Source organism: Ciconia boyciana, chromosome 2, assembly GCF_034638445.1.
Source record: "Ciconia boyciana chromosome 2, ASM3463844v1, whole genome shotgun sequence".
Taxonomy (NCBI): Eukaryota; Metazoa; Chordata; class Aves; order Ciconiiformes; family Ciconiidae; genus Ciconia; species Ciconia boyciana.
This window is the reverse complement of record NC_132935.1, coordinates 22423983-22444117: the sequence shown is the minus strand read 5'-3', so window position 1 is coordinate 22444117 and position 20135 is coordinate 22423983. Positions and strand designations below refer to the sequence as shown.

At 34.8% G+C, this 20135-nt stretch overlaps 1 protein-coding gene across 10 annotated transcripts in view; it reads left to right on the top strand.

Moving 5' to 3' along the window:
* Window positions 1-20135, top strand: part of RIMS2 (regulating synaptic membrane exocytosis 2) — a 494921-nt gene that overhangs the window by 357167 nt on the left and 117619 nt on the right. The window lies entirely within an intron of this gene.

Genomic DNA, 20135 nt, shown 5'->3' with positions numbered 1-20135 from the left:
TACAGTTGAAATCTCTTGAGTTTTTGTGTACAGAATTAGGATTTGATAGTAGTATCGTATTTTGTACTGTATTTTCTTCTACTGTGTTTTGATATCTACAATACTCTTGACTGAAATGAATCATCAGCAGTACAATAATCATCAACAGTGCAATACACACGAACCAAGATGGACTAACTACTAGCATGATCCTGTTCCTTTTGAACTCAATAGGTGTTTTGTCATTGACTTCAACAGGCACAGGAAACAATCTTTTGTATGTTCTTTAGTGATAAAACTGTGGCTCTTTTGGGAGTTAGGAGCATAGGTGATCACTTGTGGGTTCACATGGAGTTGTTACAGATTGCTAATATAAAACCTCTGCATCTTGAAACAGGAAGAGCAAGAAGACAGGTAATAATATTTAAAATAGGAAAGGTCAGCAAGATATTTCATGATTCATGTTTTACTGGTACTGTAATTGTGCTTATCTTTAATGTCTTATAAAAGCACTGGGCAATGGCGACATTTTCCGAAATGTTTAAAAACAGAGGTATATAAACACATTTTTGATAGCAAATACATTTTCACCCATCCACTTCTGATAACTAGATGTGCTGTGCAAAATCAGTCTAAATGGCCATATACACTCCTTTTTTTTAATCCTTCTTAACATGTATATTGTATCTTTTATAAAACTTCTGTTGTTTTTAACCCCTGTGCTTTGGTTCCCTTTTTTTGTTTGTTTGTTTGTTTTGTTTTTGTTACTTTCCCTAGACAATGGAGACAAGGAGATAGAATCTTATGAAGGTCTGTACATAAAGGAGGGTTTGTTTTTCACCTGAAAGCCTTTTTGAGAGGCTATATAGGGAAAAATAAACCCAACTGCAATTGATGTTACTTGATTGCACAGACATAGTCAGAATTATTGTCATAATTATTTAGTCTTTTTTATATTCACACCTGTGGTTCATAAATTGTACAGGGTTCTACATGAAAAAAAGACAGTATAAATAATACTATCTAAATATGATCATCCTTAGAAAAGTACGTAGACATGTACCCATTTTTAAATACCAAGGGTTTACACTGCAGCAAAGAAAAGTATTTCAGTTAACCAACGTATGTATGTACCATTTCAGGATTAGCACTTCAGGCACATATTTAAATTTAAGCATTTGAGGCTATTTGACATGTTTAATGTTAGCCATGCATTTAATCAGAACAGTGTTTTTATTGCAAATATGTTATAATGTTATACAGTTGCTGAATTACTATGTAATTTTCAAATAATGTGGGAGCAAAAATTAATTGAATCAAGATAGTCTTTCAAAAAGTTATGATACTTTTGCTTAAAATTAAATCCCCTTATATTTTATACTATTTAAACCATTTAATTTGCTTAATAGCAAGCCACAAGATATCAATTGCAGTCCTTGGTTATACCACTGAGGGTCTATATGTAGTATTACTGTATCTGTCTCATCAGACTTTTTAATTTAGTATTTACAATGTTTACAGTGTTTATTTCCATTTTGGAAGCAAAACTTCATGAAGAGAAAACTTTGTTTTCTCAGATCATCACCCTAGTATATTCATTTCTTTGTCATCTTATGTGTTGTGAAATGCTTGTATGAAATACAGTCTAGATATGCCAGGAAATAATTGCATCTAATCACATGATGTTTGCTGTCATTGCTGTATATGCTTTCATGTTTTACCACTTTTCCCTGCTCTTTGCTTAGTATATCTATTTAGACTGTGAGCTCTTTAGGGCAGCAGTTGTGAACTACTGCATATTTTTACTGTGTTTGATTAGAGAGGGTAGCAGTCTTATTTACATCATAGATTCTACGGAGAGAAATATAATAAATACAATAAAATAATTATTTTTTATAGGAGTGCTAGAATTGTTTGCTCTGGTAAGTACTGCTGGGACTTGAGGAACTCTGTTTTTACTTGAAGACTGAGTAATATTTTCCTGTACCTCTGTCTAAAGTAGTCTTTTGGAAAATCTGGGTTATGGAAAATTGCCAAATCCTAGGTATTGGAGTTTTAATATACAGTCAAAGCATCATCAGTGACTCAAGATACAGTAACTAGACACATTTCATGTTGAATTTTACATGTATAAAGGTGGTAAACTGTAGTTAAAAACATAATCCATAGATACAGCTTTCACACAGTATTCTATATAATTTTCTGTCAAGAATTAAGAGCTCATATTCTAATAACAACATAGTTCTACTTTGAGGCTTTTTCTATCCTTCTTTAGGATTTTCTAATCCTTTTTTTAAAGGGGAATAATAATTTTCTTTAAAAGGAATAACGCTCTGCAAGAACAGCAGATTACCTAACTTCAGTCAGTGACAGAATGTAATTATGATTAACAGCAGTTTTTTACTGTGGAGAATTGAATTTTACAAAAAGTTATTTTAAGCAAATGAAGTACCAGTGATAAAAACTGAAATTCAGTAGAATCAAAAACACTGACTATAGTAGAAGGCGTTTATGTTATTATTTAACAAATAAAGCAGCAAGTAAACCTGAAAGCTTTATAGACATTTGAATAGATGTTTATGTGTTATTATACACCCTGGTGATAATCAAAACAGTTGTCTGTTGTTGGGAAGGCTATATGACCATGCTGGAAAATGTCATTGTCACAGAGTAGTCCTTTCTGTACTTACAGAAACATATACTTAAATGAGAGAGTGGATTTTATATGGTATGGAAACATGCTGTGAAGGTTAACCTTTCTGTATTTTGAAATCAAGGATTTTATTGTTGACCAGATTAAGTTAAAAACATACTGAATAAAAGAGTTAGTAAAAGATACATTATAGACAAAAAGGAATGGGAAGTCATCTCGGTTTTGTAAAAGAGAAAAAGAAAAACTTCTATGTTTGTAACTCCTACAGTAGTCTCATTTAGTCTGTATACATTTGAATAATCTGTATTTGTTACAGGGTTGAAACTGCATACCATTTCTTAAGATGTAGTAGAAATGCAGAGACTCAAGTAGAAATAAGGGAGTAATTTGCAGTTGGGGAGATTTTTTGTTACAGTGCAGCACTCAGTATAATGTGGAATATGGTGTGCTTATGGCATGTGACTAGAACTGGAAGGGAAGGAATCTACAGGAAAAGAAACCCTCTGGGTAACTGCTTTCCAGATAGAGATATCTTGTTTCTAATGAACATTTGTAGAAAAACAATAGTATTAAATTGAACTTGTTTTTAGCAGTGAAATGGTTATGTGCTCTTACATGTTTTGTATTATTAGCGCTATAGACATTAAGTGAATACTGGAATATTTATAGTTCTTAAGGGTTAACAAGATTTTTTTCATTTATATATGGATATAATATATTTCTTTGTTCTTGCTCACCTTGGTAGAAGAATGAACTCAATGACTGCTTGCTGCTAATTAAAATGGAACACCATAAAGTGCTCTGAGAAGTATTCAGTATTAGCCCTTTCAGTTTGTTGTTAATTACTAATCAGAGAGAGAGTATTTTTCCCTAATATAGATTTTTCCTTTTCCTCTTAAAAATAAACATAGCCCTTTCTTTCTTCATCTCTACAAAAAAAAACCCCCAACCATCCACCCGACCATAAATACTAGAAAATTAGGTCAGGCCAAACAAATGTAATAAAACCTTTAAGTATAAAAATGAAGTGCTTAGAAATTTAGCAAATAGTAGAGCTCAGTGGGGATATGGTACAGACTTTAATTAGATGATCTCATAATAATCTCATGTCTTGGCAAAGTTATTTCAGGGGCTGTTAAAGCTGACATTAATGCTGATTAACTGTCCCCTCTTAACTTCAGGTATGGGTGGTCTTATTCCAGAATAAAATTATCTGCGAATGGAATTAACAGGGGTAGTTGATTAGGTTTAATCAGGGATAGCTATCTGCCGTAACTCCAGTTTTTATATCTCTCAGATACAATTTCAAATCTTTAAAAAGAAAATATCTATACCGTCAATTGTAATGTTGTTGCAACTTATGCAGTATGGAGTGCAAGTTACTGAGACACTCTGATGGTTAGGAAAACACAGATACTGTTGACAGTCAGAAAGACATGCTGTTTATTTTAAGGGGTTTTATCTCATTCAGAACATAATTTCTCTGTTAAATGAGAGTGTAATTATGTTAAACATAATTTCTCTGTTAATTTTGCAAAATGAGAAGGAATTTTATTGTGTGTTTTCCAGTGCCCTATCATAGTTTGATGGGAGACAGACTATTATAATGCAATTGCAGAGAACCTGTATTCACACTGGTCATAACTCTATCATACTCTATCAGCTGTGATTTCACAGGTTTTTAGAATATATGGCATACAGGTAGTTTGTTTTGTAAAAGGTGATTGATCACATGTATGTAATATGGGATAGGAACTTGAACTACCTTCAGCTTGGCTAGGAACTTGATGACTTAGTCAAACACAGCAGTCTAAAAAATGAAGGTACATATCTTTGCACCCACCCCCTTTTTGAGTGGATATTTCTGTGGTACTGACTGTATGATGTTAGACACCTTCATGCTTGCATGAGGTAACTTGCGTTATGTGCGCTTGACAGGAAAATAAAAAGAATAGCTTAGTTAACATCAGTAACAAGACTGCCTTAGGATAATGCATGAATCTACCTTGGGTTTTTGATTTCAACTAGGAATTTGCAAAAATATACCTTTGGTTTTTACTTGTGGATGCTTAGTTCACTCTCCTGAGAGGTGGCAGAGTCCTCGGCCCCTGAAGAATATTAAAATATTTTATTTGCATTAGTACAATTTCCATAGAAAAACTTGAACAAATGTTACCTATAACACAGGGCTTAGGGTGCTTAGTTGAAAGGTTCCCACCTTTCAAGGGAAGTAATGGTTCATAAGTTTCTCTTGGATTGGCAAAAGGAGGAATTAAACACCTCTTTCTTTATGCCAGTTGAAGCTCTTACCATCTAGGTCTGAGACTACAAAAGACAAAAAAGAAAAATGAGTAAAGAGTCATACAGCTGTGCTCATAACAGCTGTTGTTGATTTATGTTTCAGGGTACCAACATGCCAAAAACATTTTAGTTCAATTCTACTGGAATCGATTTTTTAAAGTCATTGGCACACCTTCTATACATTCTTTTCTTTGAGAGAAGGTTGACTGTATAGATTATGTCCCTACTGAATATTTTAATTGGAATTTTCAATGTCATGATTTCAACTGGAATTTAAATATCATGATTTTATCACAGAATTATAGAGCAGAAATCTATGTAGAGATTAGTTTCCATTGCATTGGCTTTGATTATAGCCTAAATCTCTCTCCCTATTAACAATAACCTGTTAGAACAAGTAGTTTTTACATTTTTATTACATGCTAGCTAAACCTGAAGTCAAATAATTCAATGAGCTATTTAGTGGGACATAAACCTATACAAGTAATGAGAGAACTGGAAAAAATTCTGGGAACAGGGAACACAAAAAATCAATAAGTAATCAAAATCTGAACCTTGAAAAACTACAGTATATTGCATCGCATCAAAACAGTGTTTAATGAATAACTGACATTTAAATTAAAGCTGGCATATGGTACACCAGTTATTCAGCTCAACACTCTTCTATATCATTACTGTTGTTACCCTGGTATTAGATGAGCTTTGTCACAAAAGAAAGTTATGGTTCTTTATTAATGACATAAAAGAAAAATATTTGTGTTGCTTATCACTAACCATATTGTCACCATTGTTTCCAACTATTTCAGTGTTCTCTAATATTTAGATATGCTCTAGGCAACTGTAGTTACTGATGGAAAAGTGTCTTCCTTTCTGAATTCTAAGTGCTCTGAAATTCAGGTAAAAAGCATATCTGGCAAATTGAGGATTTTTTTTCCAAGCTAGAAAAACATTTGCATTGTTTCTTCTGCACTTATTAAGGTACTGAGTATGCCCACTTGCTTATGATTTATACATGCTTTTAAATATGCTCTTCAAGAACAGAGGCTTGGACTTTTATTTCTAGAAAAACTAAAGCAAAACCAAGCAGAAGATGCTTTTAAACCAATTATCTAGCAATATATGTCTGCTTTCTCTGCTTTGGTACTTATTGTCTGCTTTCCAGTGCTTCAATAATTTAATAAGAAATTGGCAACAAGGGATATTAAGGGCTGCATAGGACCATCATTACTTGCAGAAGGATCTCATTGGAGTAAACCAGAGATATTAAGAAAAATAACACCAGGATTTATTTAATCTTTAATTCACTAAAAAAATAATTTATGCCACAGACTGAGGGTTTGTATGTTATTGTGAATGTCTTTTGTTTGATGTTTATCTTTTATTTGAACAGCTTGTAACAAAGCATGCATGTTTTTGTCTTGCCTTTTTTCCCCCTATCATACCTTGCTTATACAAATGCAGCAGGAGATGAAGAAAACAAGCATACTGGAGTTCAGGAATCAGAGGTCGAGGCAGGTCTGTCTGACCACAAGTGCCTATCTCCTTTAGCAACATTTTCCCCTGAGCATGTAGGAAAGCTTTACCAGCCAGCTTGTAAATATATTAAAAGTCAAAATCCAGACAATAATTATATCATTTTATGTAAGAACAAGATAAAGAAATTCAATATAGCATAGTTTATTTACCAGTTTGTGAATGTTTAAAATAGTTCAACCTGCAAAAAATCACTTAACTTTTAAACTTTTTTTTATCTCTCTTTATAAAAGTACTCTGTCACTATGACGAAATTACAGCCTTAGCAGATCTGGGTGGACAGACCTTAGATGTGGTACCCTCTACTTTGCATTGATACTTTTTACAAGCAGGGAAGTAAACATTATTGTATCATGACACTTTTTTTCCCTAGTTTGTGTAGGCGGACTGATGATGCTGAAAAAAAAATAGTAGGAAACTGCATTACATGGAAATACTTTGAATATTTTGTATAATGTCCCTCATCCTACTTGGAAGACAGTTCAGTTGGTAGAAAAAGGAAGTTAGTGTGATGAGAACTGAAAGATGATGATCAAACCAAACAGATGCAAATATTTTTTCAAGTCAAATACCATGTGATTAAAATATACAACTTTACCTTCTAATTTCAGAAAACACACACCGTACAGGTTCAAAGACATGCAGAGATCTAAACATTTTTTCAACCATCATTTTTCTGCTCTTAAGTTTCTTTCTCAAAGGAGGAATCATAAAAGCATAAATGTGCATTTCTGTTCACTGTTAATAGGTTACATTGTGTTATCCCTGTTAATAATTGTCTGTGACAATACATCAGCTGTGGTGGATGTGGAAGAGCATCACAGATAAGCTTTTCTGGTTATAAATATTTGGGGCTAGACCAATGGTAAACTTAGCTGCCTATAAGTAGGCAGTGCGATACATACCTCAAGGCCCATGGAATGAAGCCCAGAGAAGGATAATGCACTGAGGTTATTACTGCAGTTATGTGGACAAAATTAAGTGCTCCAGAGGGGTGGCCCAAAAAAATGACAAGCTGAGCAAGAAACATATTTAGTACTAACTGGTAGGAAAAATTACTAGTTAAACATAAGTATGCCTAAAATGCCATCCCTGCTTAAAAGTGTAAGTGCCTGAATCACAGTTTATTTGGAAACCCGTGCCCTGGACCCTACTCCCATTGTTACTTAAGAGAAGAAAATATGGATCAGTATTTTCTTCTTAAAACAAAGTCAGGAATAACTACTGTGATAGGGCTCATTACTTGTTCAGAAATCTGGATGCTAGCGTAATTTCAAGATTTGGGAGCTGGAAAGCAGAGGAGTTTTTTAACTGTAGTTCTCACTTAAGCATGCAAAGTATCCTTTAAGATCTTTGCCTTGCCATTTTTCATTATAGTACAGTTTACATTTTTCTTTCTTCTGTTATGGTTCTGTCTCTTAAGTGTGTATTGTTCACTGGTGTGTGTACTGTGTACTGTTCGCTCTGTGTGTTTTGTGATAACTCAAGCATAGTGCATGGCATTGTGCTAGCATAGTTTGCAAAATATTGTGTGTGTTGTTCATCATAGTAGCTGTTCCAATTGTTAATCATCATTGTCTGTTTTTAATGTTAAAAAGATTATGAGGAAAAACATCAAAACCCACCTGTTAATGGGCGAAAAGGCAAGTTGATGATGATATTGCTAGTGAATTGTGGGTGTTTGAGAAATTTTACTTATTTTTTGCTGCATGTGTGTGTGTTGCTTAGTTCTACTAGTTCAAAATTAGTAAGTTCATGTACGTTCAATTTGAATGTGTTGTTTTACTTCTTGCACTTAAAATAATTGTTTTCAACTGTGGTTTTAAAATCTTACTTGGAATCAAAAGCACCAGATTTTTTTTTTTTACAGCTAACTGTATTACTGAAGACGTAGTTTACACCACCTAGATATGTGATGATGTTGCCTATTTAGAACTAGTGGGAGTTCCTGTGTTTTTGCTCATTTAGGAATTCCCAGTCTGCCTTGCCCTAAGAGACCAAGTACAGTTTGCAGACATCTACAAAACTGTCTGCATTGTCTTCCACTTTTTACCAGGTCTATACACTTTTATGTCACTTGGCTATGTATTTTACAAGTTTGGCACGTTTTTGCTAGTCACAGGAGAGCTGGACCATTTTAATTAGCATGTACTGGTAGAGAAAGGCTTATATTATTAGCAATCATCTCTATTGTCTAGTTCTTATTATGTTCAATATTCTTTTCTATTTCAAATGCTGTAGAAATAAGCTTAATTCAAAGCACTGAAATGTTAACATGGAGATTTAGATTTATTATCTAAAAATAGAATAGGAAAGTCGCAATGAACAACCACAGCTTACTTTGAAGTTTTATTCGAGTTCATGCTTCTAAATTGCTTTGATAATTTTGAAGAAACCTCTTACTATTTTTCCATGTACTTCTAAAGCCATATTTTACATTTAGACTTTGTCTCATCAATATCTTCTGCCAGTGAATGAACTATCATCTAGATAGTGCCTTGGCTTCACTAAAATTTAGATATTCACTCTTACACTTCCATCTCTATGAGGAGCCCACATGGGGAATAGCCCCAGTTACACTATTACGGGCTATTCCTAGCTTTCCCTTCCCTAGAATAACTTAGCAGAAAGAATACAGGTATCAGGAGAACAGGGATTCAGCTTGGCCTGTGCTAGTTCATTGTGTTGCAGGGAAAACCACACTGTTTTTAATATGCTGCTTATTACCCACTGTAGACAGACTGAATGAGGTGCCTTTGCAGAGAGGGTGCTGTGTTGGCAGCCCGGCAGAGCAAGGCACGCGGTCACCTCCCTTACTCTAGTGGCTGTGCCAGCATAGTCCTGAGTGAATTCAAGTGCTGGAATTCTGCTGCTGTAACTGTAATGCATGCTAATTACCAGATAGTTCAGTGTCTTCCACTTTTAAGATCCAAATTCCAGTCCTGGTAAAGTTGGAGGCTTTTGCCACTGACTTAACGAGGTTGACAAACCAATGACCAGTGATTAAGCCAGGCTAAAGCTGTTTTTGTTCTCAGTTTATCTTCCACTCCTTCAACAAAAACAATATTTTATAAACTTAATTGTAGAGCCTGAAAGATGTACTTTGCACAATAAACTAAATACTGCTAACCTGTATTTAAGATAGTTTGTTTTCATATATGTATTAATTTCTCTTAAGGTGTCCATTTTATGTTTTAGAAGTTTCTTCTGCAGAGCTCTTTTACTCCAAAAGAATGGTCTGTGCCTAATATTCTATTTCAAATATTTGTTACCAAAACCACTATCCCTTTCAGTTTTTCCTCAGGTCTTTTGCATTTCTCTTTTCATGTATTTTGTATGACACCTTTTGATCATTTGAGTTTGTGAGAAAAGGCTCCAGGTAATTCTGTCCTTTACTGTCTCAATTTAGGGTGCATAAAAGATGGTATAGTTACTAAAGAAAAATTTTAAGCCTTTCAGGTTATCGGTTCTGTCACTTGTTAGAATATTTTACATAATTACACAACAGCTTTGTCTATTTATGGGAATCAGGAATGCTTTCCAGTTCTCATCTCCCAGGTTGAGAAGTCTCTGGAGCGTATTTGTATCTTGAGTCTATACCAAGACAAGAGCCAAGTCACTGAGTCCTCCCTTTTCTATGCACTCTGGTTTCTGCACACATGGGAGTCCCACCACTCTGTGAGCAGTCTGGATGCCTGGAGGCCTAGAATTGCAAGTATGCTGTATTCCAGACTTGCTGCACAGTTTAGACACAATCTAAAGAATTTAGGTGACTGAAGTGCAAACTAGGCAGAATAAAGGGACCCCAGTCAAAGAAGTGATGACAGATGGACCTACTTAACTGGCTTACAGAAATAGCATATACATACTCTCTTTTGAAAAACAAGCATGTGGCTTCATGCCAGAGGGAACGCTTATCCTGCTGGCTGACCTGAGCATCTTCTTCCATCTAAGACCATTTGGGATTCCTGGAAATGGGGCCTACACTTTGCCTGAACTACTAAACATGACTGCTGTGAGTCTCTTGTGTGCTCTCTATTCCCCTGGCCCACTGACTCTAGACTTCATTAAGAGACCATGACAGCTTTTGAATTTTGCATGAAAAATGATACTGAATATGTGTTTTATGTGTGCTGTGAGAATACTTAACATATTCATATGTCTTAGGAGTACCCAGAGTAATACTATATTTTAATTAAATTCTAGTTCAAGAAAAGTAAGGTTTAAGTAAGGTATAGACCTGTTGAGACTGTGGTAGTTGTAGGCAGGCAGATAACTCCATTTTCCCAGACTGCGTGCTGGGAAAATGGTGAAATAAAAAAAACCCAACACAACAACACAAACCAGTACAAGTAAAGTACCCATAAGATGCAAATTCTCCAGAAAAAGAACCTACATTCTGCTGAAATTCCTTATGATATAGGTGACTATTTTACGATTTTAGCTCTAAAACTACCAGGGAAATACGACAGATGAGAAAGAGTCTATTAACTTGTCCATAAATAGCTTCAAATTTGACTTATACAAAATGTGAGGTGGCATCTTTCAAAACTACATCACCGTATAAAGTAGCATTTTAAGACTGGTACATGACAATGTGATGTCATTGTGTCTGCTAGTCAAGCATAGTTTGTCTGGTTACTAATCTAGCATTTTATAAGTAATGCTGAAAAATAGCACAGGTGTTTTGCTATGGACAGCATTTGCATGTGAAGATGCATGTAAAATTTGCATGTAAATTTGCATGTAAATTTGAGCAATAAGAAAACTTATATGTCATTAATTAGTAGTAATTTATATTCTGAAGAACCTAGAGCTTTCTAAAGAAACCAATCTATAGTTTTCATCTTTCTGTAAGCCATTTATTGTATTTTCTTTATTGGTTGGTATTACTGCTTAAAACTACTGGCTTATTTTCAGAACCATTTTTTGAACTGAATAATTTTTTAACATTTTAGAATTGTGCCATAAACTTCAATCTTAACTGCACTTAAAAAAGGTAGAACACCTGTGATTGCTTGCAGAGCTTTTTTTTCGTGTGTGTGAGAGACGTGTGGTCATATAATAATAAATTACCTTTCTGCATAGAAAATATTTGAAGACTTGCTCTAAGATTGCACCTTTTTCAGTAAAGAATAAAAATAACCTGGGGAAAAAACCCCTATACCAAGCTAAACCTTACATCCTGCATTCTGCAGGGTGGATTTGTAGGCTGTTTACATTTCCTTGCGTGCACAGAGCACTCCCTGACACCCAGGGAGTGAGAATGTAAACTGAGCAGAGACTATGGGAGAGAGGTGCAGAGCAGAAGCTTGCATTTTGCTCCACATTTATGTTGGCCATTACTTGTAATTTGCCTTATTTAAATTCATTAATCATTAGACTCTGGAGATATTTTGACTTTCTTTGAGTTTACCTTTCATAGCAGTATGAGGATAGCCATACCGGGTCTGACTAAAAATCCATCTAGCCCAGTGTCTGGTCCTCAGCAGACCAGGCATGGATGCTGGGGGAAAGGAATATGAGCAGAACAAGTGTGTAGTAGTGCTTATCCAGGACACTGGATCCCCAGTCTCCTACGACTTGTGCCTCAGGAATCTACAGGAACATCAGCGGTATCTTTACATGGTGTCTTTGCCTCCCTCATAGGCCCTCTGCACCCTTTCTCCCACCTTAAATTAGTCCTGCCAGCATAAACCTGCAGTGCTTATCCAAACAGGTGACTCAGTAGAGCTATTCTTCTGAGATATTCAAAATATGCCTATTGATAATAAGCCAGCAGCCAGCTATATTGCATTCGTTTCTAACGTGTTTCAGGCATATAACCAGAAGAGGGAGCAAAACTGCCATATTTTAAAAACATATAAGAAGATATGAAACAAACAAACAAATTCTCCCTCTGCCCCAAACAGTCCTGGTAAAAAAGCCTTGATAGTGGCTTAAAAATAATATATTTACTTTGTGATATTTAAATATACTTTACTAAATATTTATATATACGTATTTAATGTACCATTAACTGACTGTATTTTTTCTTCTGACTAATCTGGTACATTTAAGTTTTTCTGGTGTTTCTTGATGTTTTACAACTCTATTATATTTATAAAAGTGGCAACATGATACTTTGATTTTTAGCTAAAGGTAGGCTGTGACTTTACTAAGTGATATTGCAACAAGTACTCTCTGTGACCTTGCTTGAGTACATCTACAATTTTTCTTTAAAATAAGCAATAGAAGATTCAAATAAATTTATTCCCCATAGAGAGGGATCCACTAGTAAAACATTTTAAAAATAAGCTTAGAACAGAATTGATGGGATTCGCAGCTAGGGAATATGATGAGAAGAGACTGCTGCTGGACTAGGCTTGTTAAGTGATTTACAGCTACAAATAATTAATGTAGCCTTGAAGTCAATTTGAAGAAAACATTTCTGGAGTAAAGGAATAACCTACAGTGCACTACCATTTTTGTTACACTAGTAATGATAATATGTAGATATGTGGCAATATTTTTTATTGCCTACCTAATGACTTCCATTAAAGTTCTTTTAATGTATTCCCACTGCAGCCCCAGGGAATGAAGCCCAGGGTTTTTTTTGCAGAATGTGTAGTTCAGTAAGGAAGATGAAATCAAAACAATAAATAATTAAGATATGTCAGAATTTTTATTGGAATGCTGTATTAGTTAAAACCACAATATAAGTGATGCTTACATAGCCATTTATGAACAACAATTTATTTATTTTAAAACATTATTAACATATCCCGGCATTCATTTGTTGATTTGGCACAAATTTGCAAACTCCTTTCATGTGAAGGTGTGTGTGGGGGGGTGGGTGTGTGTGTGAAGGGGGGTGTGTGCGCGCGCGCGCGTGTGCACTGTTTGGCTCATGAAACGCACAAGGGAGAGGTGCTGTCCCTGCTTTTATCCTGTCCACACTTTACCAACATTTAGGACAATGCTCTAAGATGCAAGACCCAAATTCATTTCACTGTTTGGAGGAAACACAGATCATCATGTCTCAGGTGAATGCCTTGAGCACTACTGTATAGCATCATTCTGTAAAATATTCTTCCAGTGTATGGAGGAAAAAATGTAGTTCAATTTATTCCTGTTACTGTGTCAAAAGAGGAAGGTACAAAATGGTGTCCTCAGATTTTCTGTAGAATGTTACCTGGAGAGACAGGAAGTCTTGCTCTAAATTTGTCAGAAAAAGACTGTGTGTTGTTATTTGTCTTCAGATATTGGACGAGTCTAGTTCTTGTTACAGCAGGGTAGGGGAACATCAGCGCTGCTTTACTGAGGCATCTGAAGGTTTCTCTGATGTAGGTGCAGCAGCAGTCTGGCATAAGCCTTCATTGCTGACTTTGTGTCACTTGGAGCTGGCCTTGATGCCATTAGCAGCATGCTGGTGGTGCAAGGTGAGACTGGATTCATTCCAGGTATAATGCAGTATGTCTGGGACAATTCACGTATCATGACTTGAAGCCATTTGCTTTCTCCTAGTAGAGGTTTGACCACAGCTGAGAATATTTCTGTCTGTGTGAACTCTTGAGACTGATGGCTTTTTTTTTTTTCTTAGGGCCTTTGTTTTGTAAATTAAAACATATATAACATGAATTTAGCCTTTTCTCTGTCTTTAATTCTTCTTCTTGTATTCTTAATGCATGAGTTTAAGATCTTGAGTATCTGGTTCAAAACAGTTTCTCAGCTTTTGACAGTTTATCCCACAGTTCTAATGGCTTGTTACTGTGCTGCTTTGTGTTTAAGAAGCACTAGCCAAATCCACTTTTGACTCATTTTTACAGTAGTTGTCACCATACATTATTAAGAACATAATTCCTTTCTGAGCATTCATCTTATAAAATTAAAAATAGAAAGAAGTTCTGAGGATTTTTCATTTGCAGGAAAAGGTGACTAAATTAAGTATGTTCTAATGAAAAAGTTAAGACTTTATGATAACCTAATTAAAAGTCTAAAACTAGAAATGCACTGATAAAAATGCACAGAAATTTTTGGTGCTGAAAAGAATATAAAAGCTGAGTGGATTTAATAAAAAAAGACAAATTCAAGTTAAAAAATTATATAATAATGTTTCAAGCAAAGGGTAATTGTGAAAAGGGCTATTACTGTCTGTAGTGTGGAGAAAGGAAAGGAGGAGGGTAGTATTTGCATAAGAAAACTGCTCCTCATTAGCATCTGGTATTTCGCTGCATCATCTTGTACTTCAGCAGATTGCTGTATCATTCCAGTTCACCTGCAACATTCCTGGTGCTAAGTTGCCATGTTTAGAAATTCAGAAAAGGTGGAAATATGCAACTATTCATATATTATTTCCATATTTTTCATATTGAATATTCTAAACAAAAATGTAAGAAATGCTGAAGTTGTACTTAACACTAGATGTACTGGAGCGCACCACCCCCCTCTCCCAGGCAGCACAGTGAGTATCATTCTCAGGCAGCACAAGTGAGTATCATTCTCAAGAGGGAATGGCACACAACCAAGTGTCACCATGATGTGCAGCGGGGAGAGCCCAGCTGCATCATTCACTGTGGTGGGCAGTGTCCAGGGGGTAGGTGCAACAACTGCATCTAATGAAACAACTGCATCTAAAGATTGTACCTTTCATACTGATGGGAAAAATCTGGATCAGTGCACCTGTCAAATCCTTCTAGCCCCAAATGTGCATCAGATAACTAAAATATTCTGACTCAAGAATCTCGTGTTTTCTATAGTCTATATGAGGTCTTTTTGTATAAATATTCAATAGTTTTACACCTTTCTTTATGCATAAGTCAGAACTGATTATCACAACAGAAGACAGATTGAAGTTCATTTGTATGGGAAGTAAGAGTGGTAAGAGGTGAATGGTGAATTAGAAAACTGTATGGTTTCTTCCCAAATATTTACAATTTGACCAAAGTTGGCTTTGGTTAAAACAAGAGGATAGATGGTGGCCGTTTGCCTTGGGGGAAAAAAAAGAGATTTAGAGACTATAATGCATATTTATCCAACCAGAGGGGATACGGGCAGCACTGACATTTAGCATTTTGCCTATTCATCAACATCTCTTACTAGTTCCCAAACAGAAAGCTCTCATTTAACAACATATTTTCTTAGCTTTGTAGAGCATGGAGATGGAAATGGAATTAGAAAATGGTGAAGAAAAGGTTAAATGTTGGAGTAAATCTAATGGATATATCTATTTTTATTTCTCAGTTGAAATAATAACCATTACTAGCCAAACTCTTGCAATGTTCTAGAAGTTAATGAAGCTTTTCACCTGATCTGGAGTACATCCAATCTGCATATACTCAGTCTGAGAGTTGTACTTAACTGCTGATAAAATTAAGCAGCCATTTGAATGTAATGCTGACATGCAGTAAGAATAACTAAAGCTATAGAAGGATGGTCATTGGAAACTTTTCTGAAAGTGTTTACTTGCTCATACTGTCACTTTTAGGATAAACATTAAAAAGTAGCCTGTCTTGCTTTTTATAATAGGTTGGGGGGGGTGGGGTGTTTGCTTTTTTAAGGTTAACACATGGCAAAAATATTTATTCAAAGAGTTATATTTTTATTTGATATTTATTTCATCATGCTTGTCAATTCGAGTGTTATTATAGGAGCACTTCTAGAGTACTCCCAAGTGGGTTAACTATTTTCTAGATACTTAGCTCTCAAAAAATTAGCAAGGCTTAGGAAAGCTTTTATTTTGGTAGGGAACTTTGGTATGATAAGTGATTTTGATGACTGAGGAAAGTACAGTTTTTAGGTTTAGAACTGAATCAGGAGTTCTGAGAAAGAACCCTGACTGAGAAGGTCCTGTCTTCTAAAACTGCCAGAAAGCTAGCGTGGAAATCACTGTGGGCTTCCTGATATTCTTAAGTATTTAGACTATTTGTTATCTATCCTGACAAACTCCTGTGTTTGAGATTACTGTCTCCCTACTTTTTATCCAAGTATCTCCGCTATTTGACCTAAATGATTGTTTAATGTTGTTTTTTCCTAGCAGTGACTATTCCTTAAATTCAAAGGTAGTTTTACTAAGGTCATTGAATTTTTTTTGTGTGTTAGTTGAGAATACACTTCTGGACTTATCCAAGAAAAAGGAAGCATAGATGGTATCAGTAATTATTTCATTGCTAAATGTGTATTTTCATAGAGAAAAAGAAAGAATCACATTTTTGTTAGGCAGAAACATAATAAGATTTTATTTCCACAGTTTGGAAACAGAATGTTCCTTTTGAAATTTCTTATTTAGTACTTACTACACATGGTGCTTCAAAGATGACAGTTTCTGTTTCAGCATGCATATCTGTGGTGTCATGAAATCATTATATTGACAATTTTATTGATGTATTACTTGAAGCCTACAACTCCATCATTTTCAAAAATCAAAGCCACCTTTTATAGGACAGCAGCCTGTCATAGAAAAACAGCCACAGATAAGAAGGCTGCACAATGCCTACAGATAACCTTTTTACATATTTACATTTTGAATGCCAGATATCCATCATTTAAAAAGATGGATATCTGACATTCAAGTCTCGTTTAAAAAGAAAAAAAAAAAGTCATAGCCTAATATCACTTTATGTCAATTTATTTTGAATTTATAAGATTGAAATTGTATTCCGTATCTATCTTATTCTTCTCCATCACTGGCTATTTCTGTGACCATAAAAGTGGTTATATCTGTGGGCAATGGCTGTGAGGAACTTTGCGCTTTGTGGGATCAGTGAAATAAACGGGTTCTTAACAGCCCAAAGCAAAAATGGAGTTTAGGGTATTGAATCTGTCTAGTTAATTGGTCTAGATTTGGTTTTGGCATGAGATACCGAAAGGTTGAAAACCTATAGTATTATGCTAACCACCCAGTTTGATCGTCAGAAGATGGAGAATTAAAGTGTAGACCAAAAATATCTGACAACCTCAGAAAGACTAACGTCTGGCAGGTCTAGAGAATGGGGTCTCTGTCTGGAGGAGAGCATATGTGCTCCTATTCAGAGCTCTTTTTCTGAGTGGTTAGGTCAGAAATGCCAGTTTGAGGGTACAGGATCCATAATAATCAAGAGAGTTTTTATTGAGTAACCTAATCTGCCTAAAATAAAAACTGAATTTAAATGAAATCCCAGATTTACAAGGTAAATCCAACCTAGTTTTGGCTTAACAATTCATTGTTAAAAATACTTTGTCAATTTAAAGTAAATATACATGAGTGCTGGTTCAGTTTTGTTTTGTTTGTTTGTTTTTTTAAATTATAACTTTTCAAAGACTTTTTTACCAAAATACTTTTAACTTCCTTTTTAATTTACAGAAACACAAAGATACTGTAAGAAGCTATAGAATATAGGGTACTAACTTTTAAAAATTGAAGAAATTATTGTATAAATAACATCCTGTTTTTTTATTCCAATTGTTAAATATCAGAGAGCAGAATATTTGATAAATTACATAGATTCTGACTTTTGTATAGTATGTTCTGTTCCATGTTTAAGATGTTTACTAATTCTTTCCACCTCAGGCCTCTAAATTAAAGGACTGATCTAAATTTTTGTCATGTTAATGATAGTACATTTGTTTAGATCAAGTTGTCCCAAATGATATTAGGTGTCTTATAATGTAAGTTACATAATATATCTGATTTTTTTTTTGGTTTATGCTAGAAGTTACATGGGAGGACCAGCAGAAAAAGGTGAATGGTACAATAACTGATGACAAACCATTGCCGAAAAAGAAACACCATTCTGAGCCAGGTTTGTCAGGGTTTGGAAAACCACATGAAAGCATGAGACTATAAAAACACATTTCATGCTTTTGTAATGCGTGTGTGCTTGATGTACCTTATTTTTTTTTCACTTTGGTGTGAAATTTTTAGTATGTAGAGACCATTTAGATTACATAGTTCTGTTTTAGAATAACCAAAATAGAACTGCTTTTGTAAAAAATTGTGTTAGAATGCACATGCATTAGAAAAGATGTGTTCTGGCACAATATTAGACTTAGCTTGCTTTTTAGTTTTGAATTTTGTTATGATTTATCTATGTGTGCAAGCATCAGGAATCCAAGTATGAGTTATGATGATTCTTATTTAGTTGACCAAACAAAGGTATCTACTGCATGTATGGTGGGAAAGTCATCTTCTAAAGACTTGAATCTGAAACCTTCTTGCACCATCACACATGGCAGAAATAATGTTCCGATGTAATTTTTTTATACAATCTACATTTTATATCTCCATACGGCTGGAGTCCTCAAATCTAAGAGAACTCTTCCTTCCTCCATCCTGTACATGAATGGATTTCTTCTGAAACTAAAAACTATCACAAACTTTCTTCCACCCCAAATAATAAAGTGCAATTCTTCAACTCTATCTTCGTTCCTACAAATGCATAGCAATAAAAAGTAAATCTAGTAATAATCATGATGATAATGATTATGATAATAATAGTATTGTTCTCTCATCTGAATCAGACAATAAAAGGTCCTAATCACATTAATTTATGCACTTGTAAAAGCCACTGTGATATTATAGTGATAAGCACACTGTAAAGAGAAGAGAGAACAGAAAAGAAAAGAACAGAAAAGAGAAGAGAGAAGAGAGAGAAAAAAGAAAAGAAGAAAAGAAAAAAGAAGAAAAGAAAAAAGAAGAAAAGAAAAAAGAAGAAAAGAAAAAAGAAAAGAAAGAAAAAAAAGAAAAGAAAGAAAAGAAAAGAAAAGAAAAGAAAAGAAAAGAAAAGAAAAGAAAAGAAAAGAAAAGAAAAGAAAAGAAAAGAAAAGAAAAGAAAAGAAAAGAAAAGAAAAGAGAAAAGAAAAGAAAAGAAAAGAAAAGAAAAGAAGAAAATCTTTAGATTGCAGTTTCATCCTGTGTTTAAAGGTTGATCACATCTACTCAAGTGAATGGGTATTTTTCAGTTCCATGAATACTTAGGTTCACTTTGGGGCTGTAGATCTCTCTCTATGGGGCATATTAGTTGTCTCACTCTAATAACAACACTTTTCCCAATCACACAAGTTAAAGTTTACAAGATTAGCCAATTGTGCCACCTCCTAAATTAATGTTGTAATATCAGTTTAAGGCTCACCTACATGCTGATAATTTCCAAGTTTTTTGTTGAAGCTCAACTGTTGTACAGCTGAAAAGTGCAAGAGTCAGAACTGAAGAAAAGCAGCAAAATCTGGATTGACTGTAACCTAGGAATTAGTAAACCTAGCTGCAAAAGGCCAGACCTGCAGTTGCATTTCCTGTTCCCTGACTTTTTAATGCATCAGAGGAAGTTATAGGATAAAACAAGTACTGCTCATAAGAGTCAGGATCAGAATTTGATGTATCTTCTTTTCCTGCTGAGTGTTTTAACTATTGCATGACAGATTCAAAATACAATGTCTACAGATCTTCACTGTTGCCTTTCCAGGGCGACTTCTGCAGAATAATGCCTCTGTCCAGACTTTTCCCTTACATAGTAGCTAGGTAAGAGCATTATCTCCATCTCCCAGCTGAGGTGGACTTACAACTGTGGTCTAGGCAGATGGCACATTCATAGTTATTAGCAATACTTGTTTAGTGCCACCTTCCCCATTTTTTAGAAACAGGAGCTATATTTTGTTAGATGGCTGCTCTTGGGGCATTCTAGATGTTGGAACATGAGTGAAATCTTGTAAGACA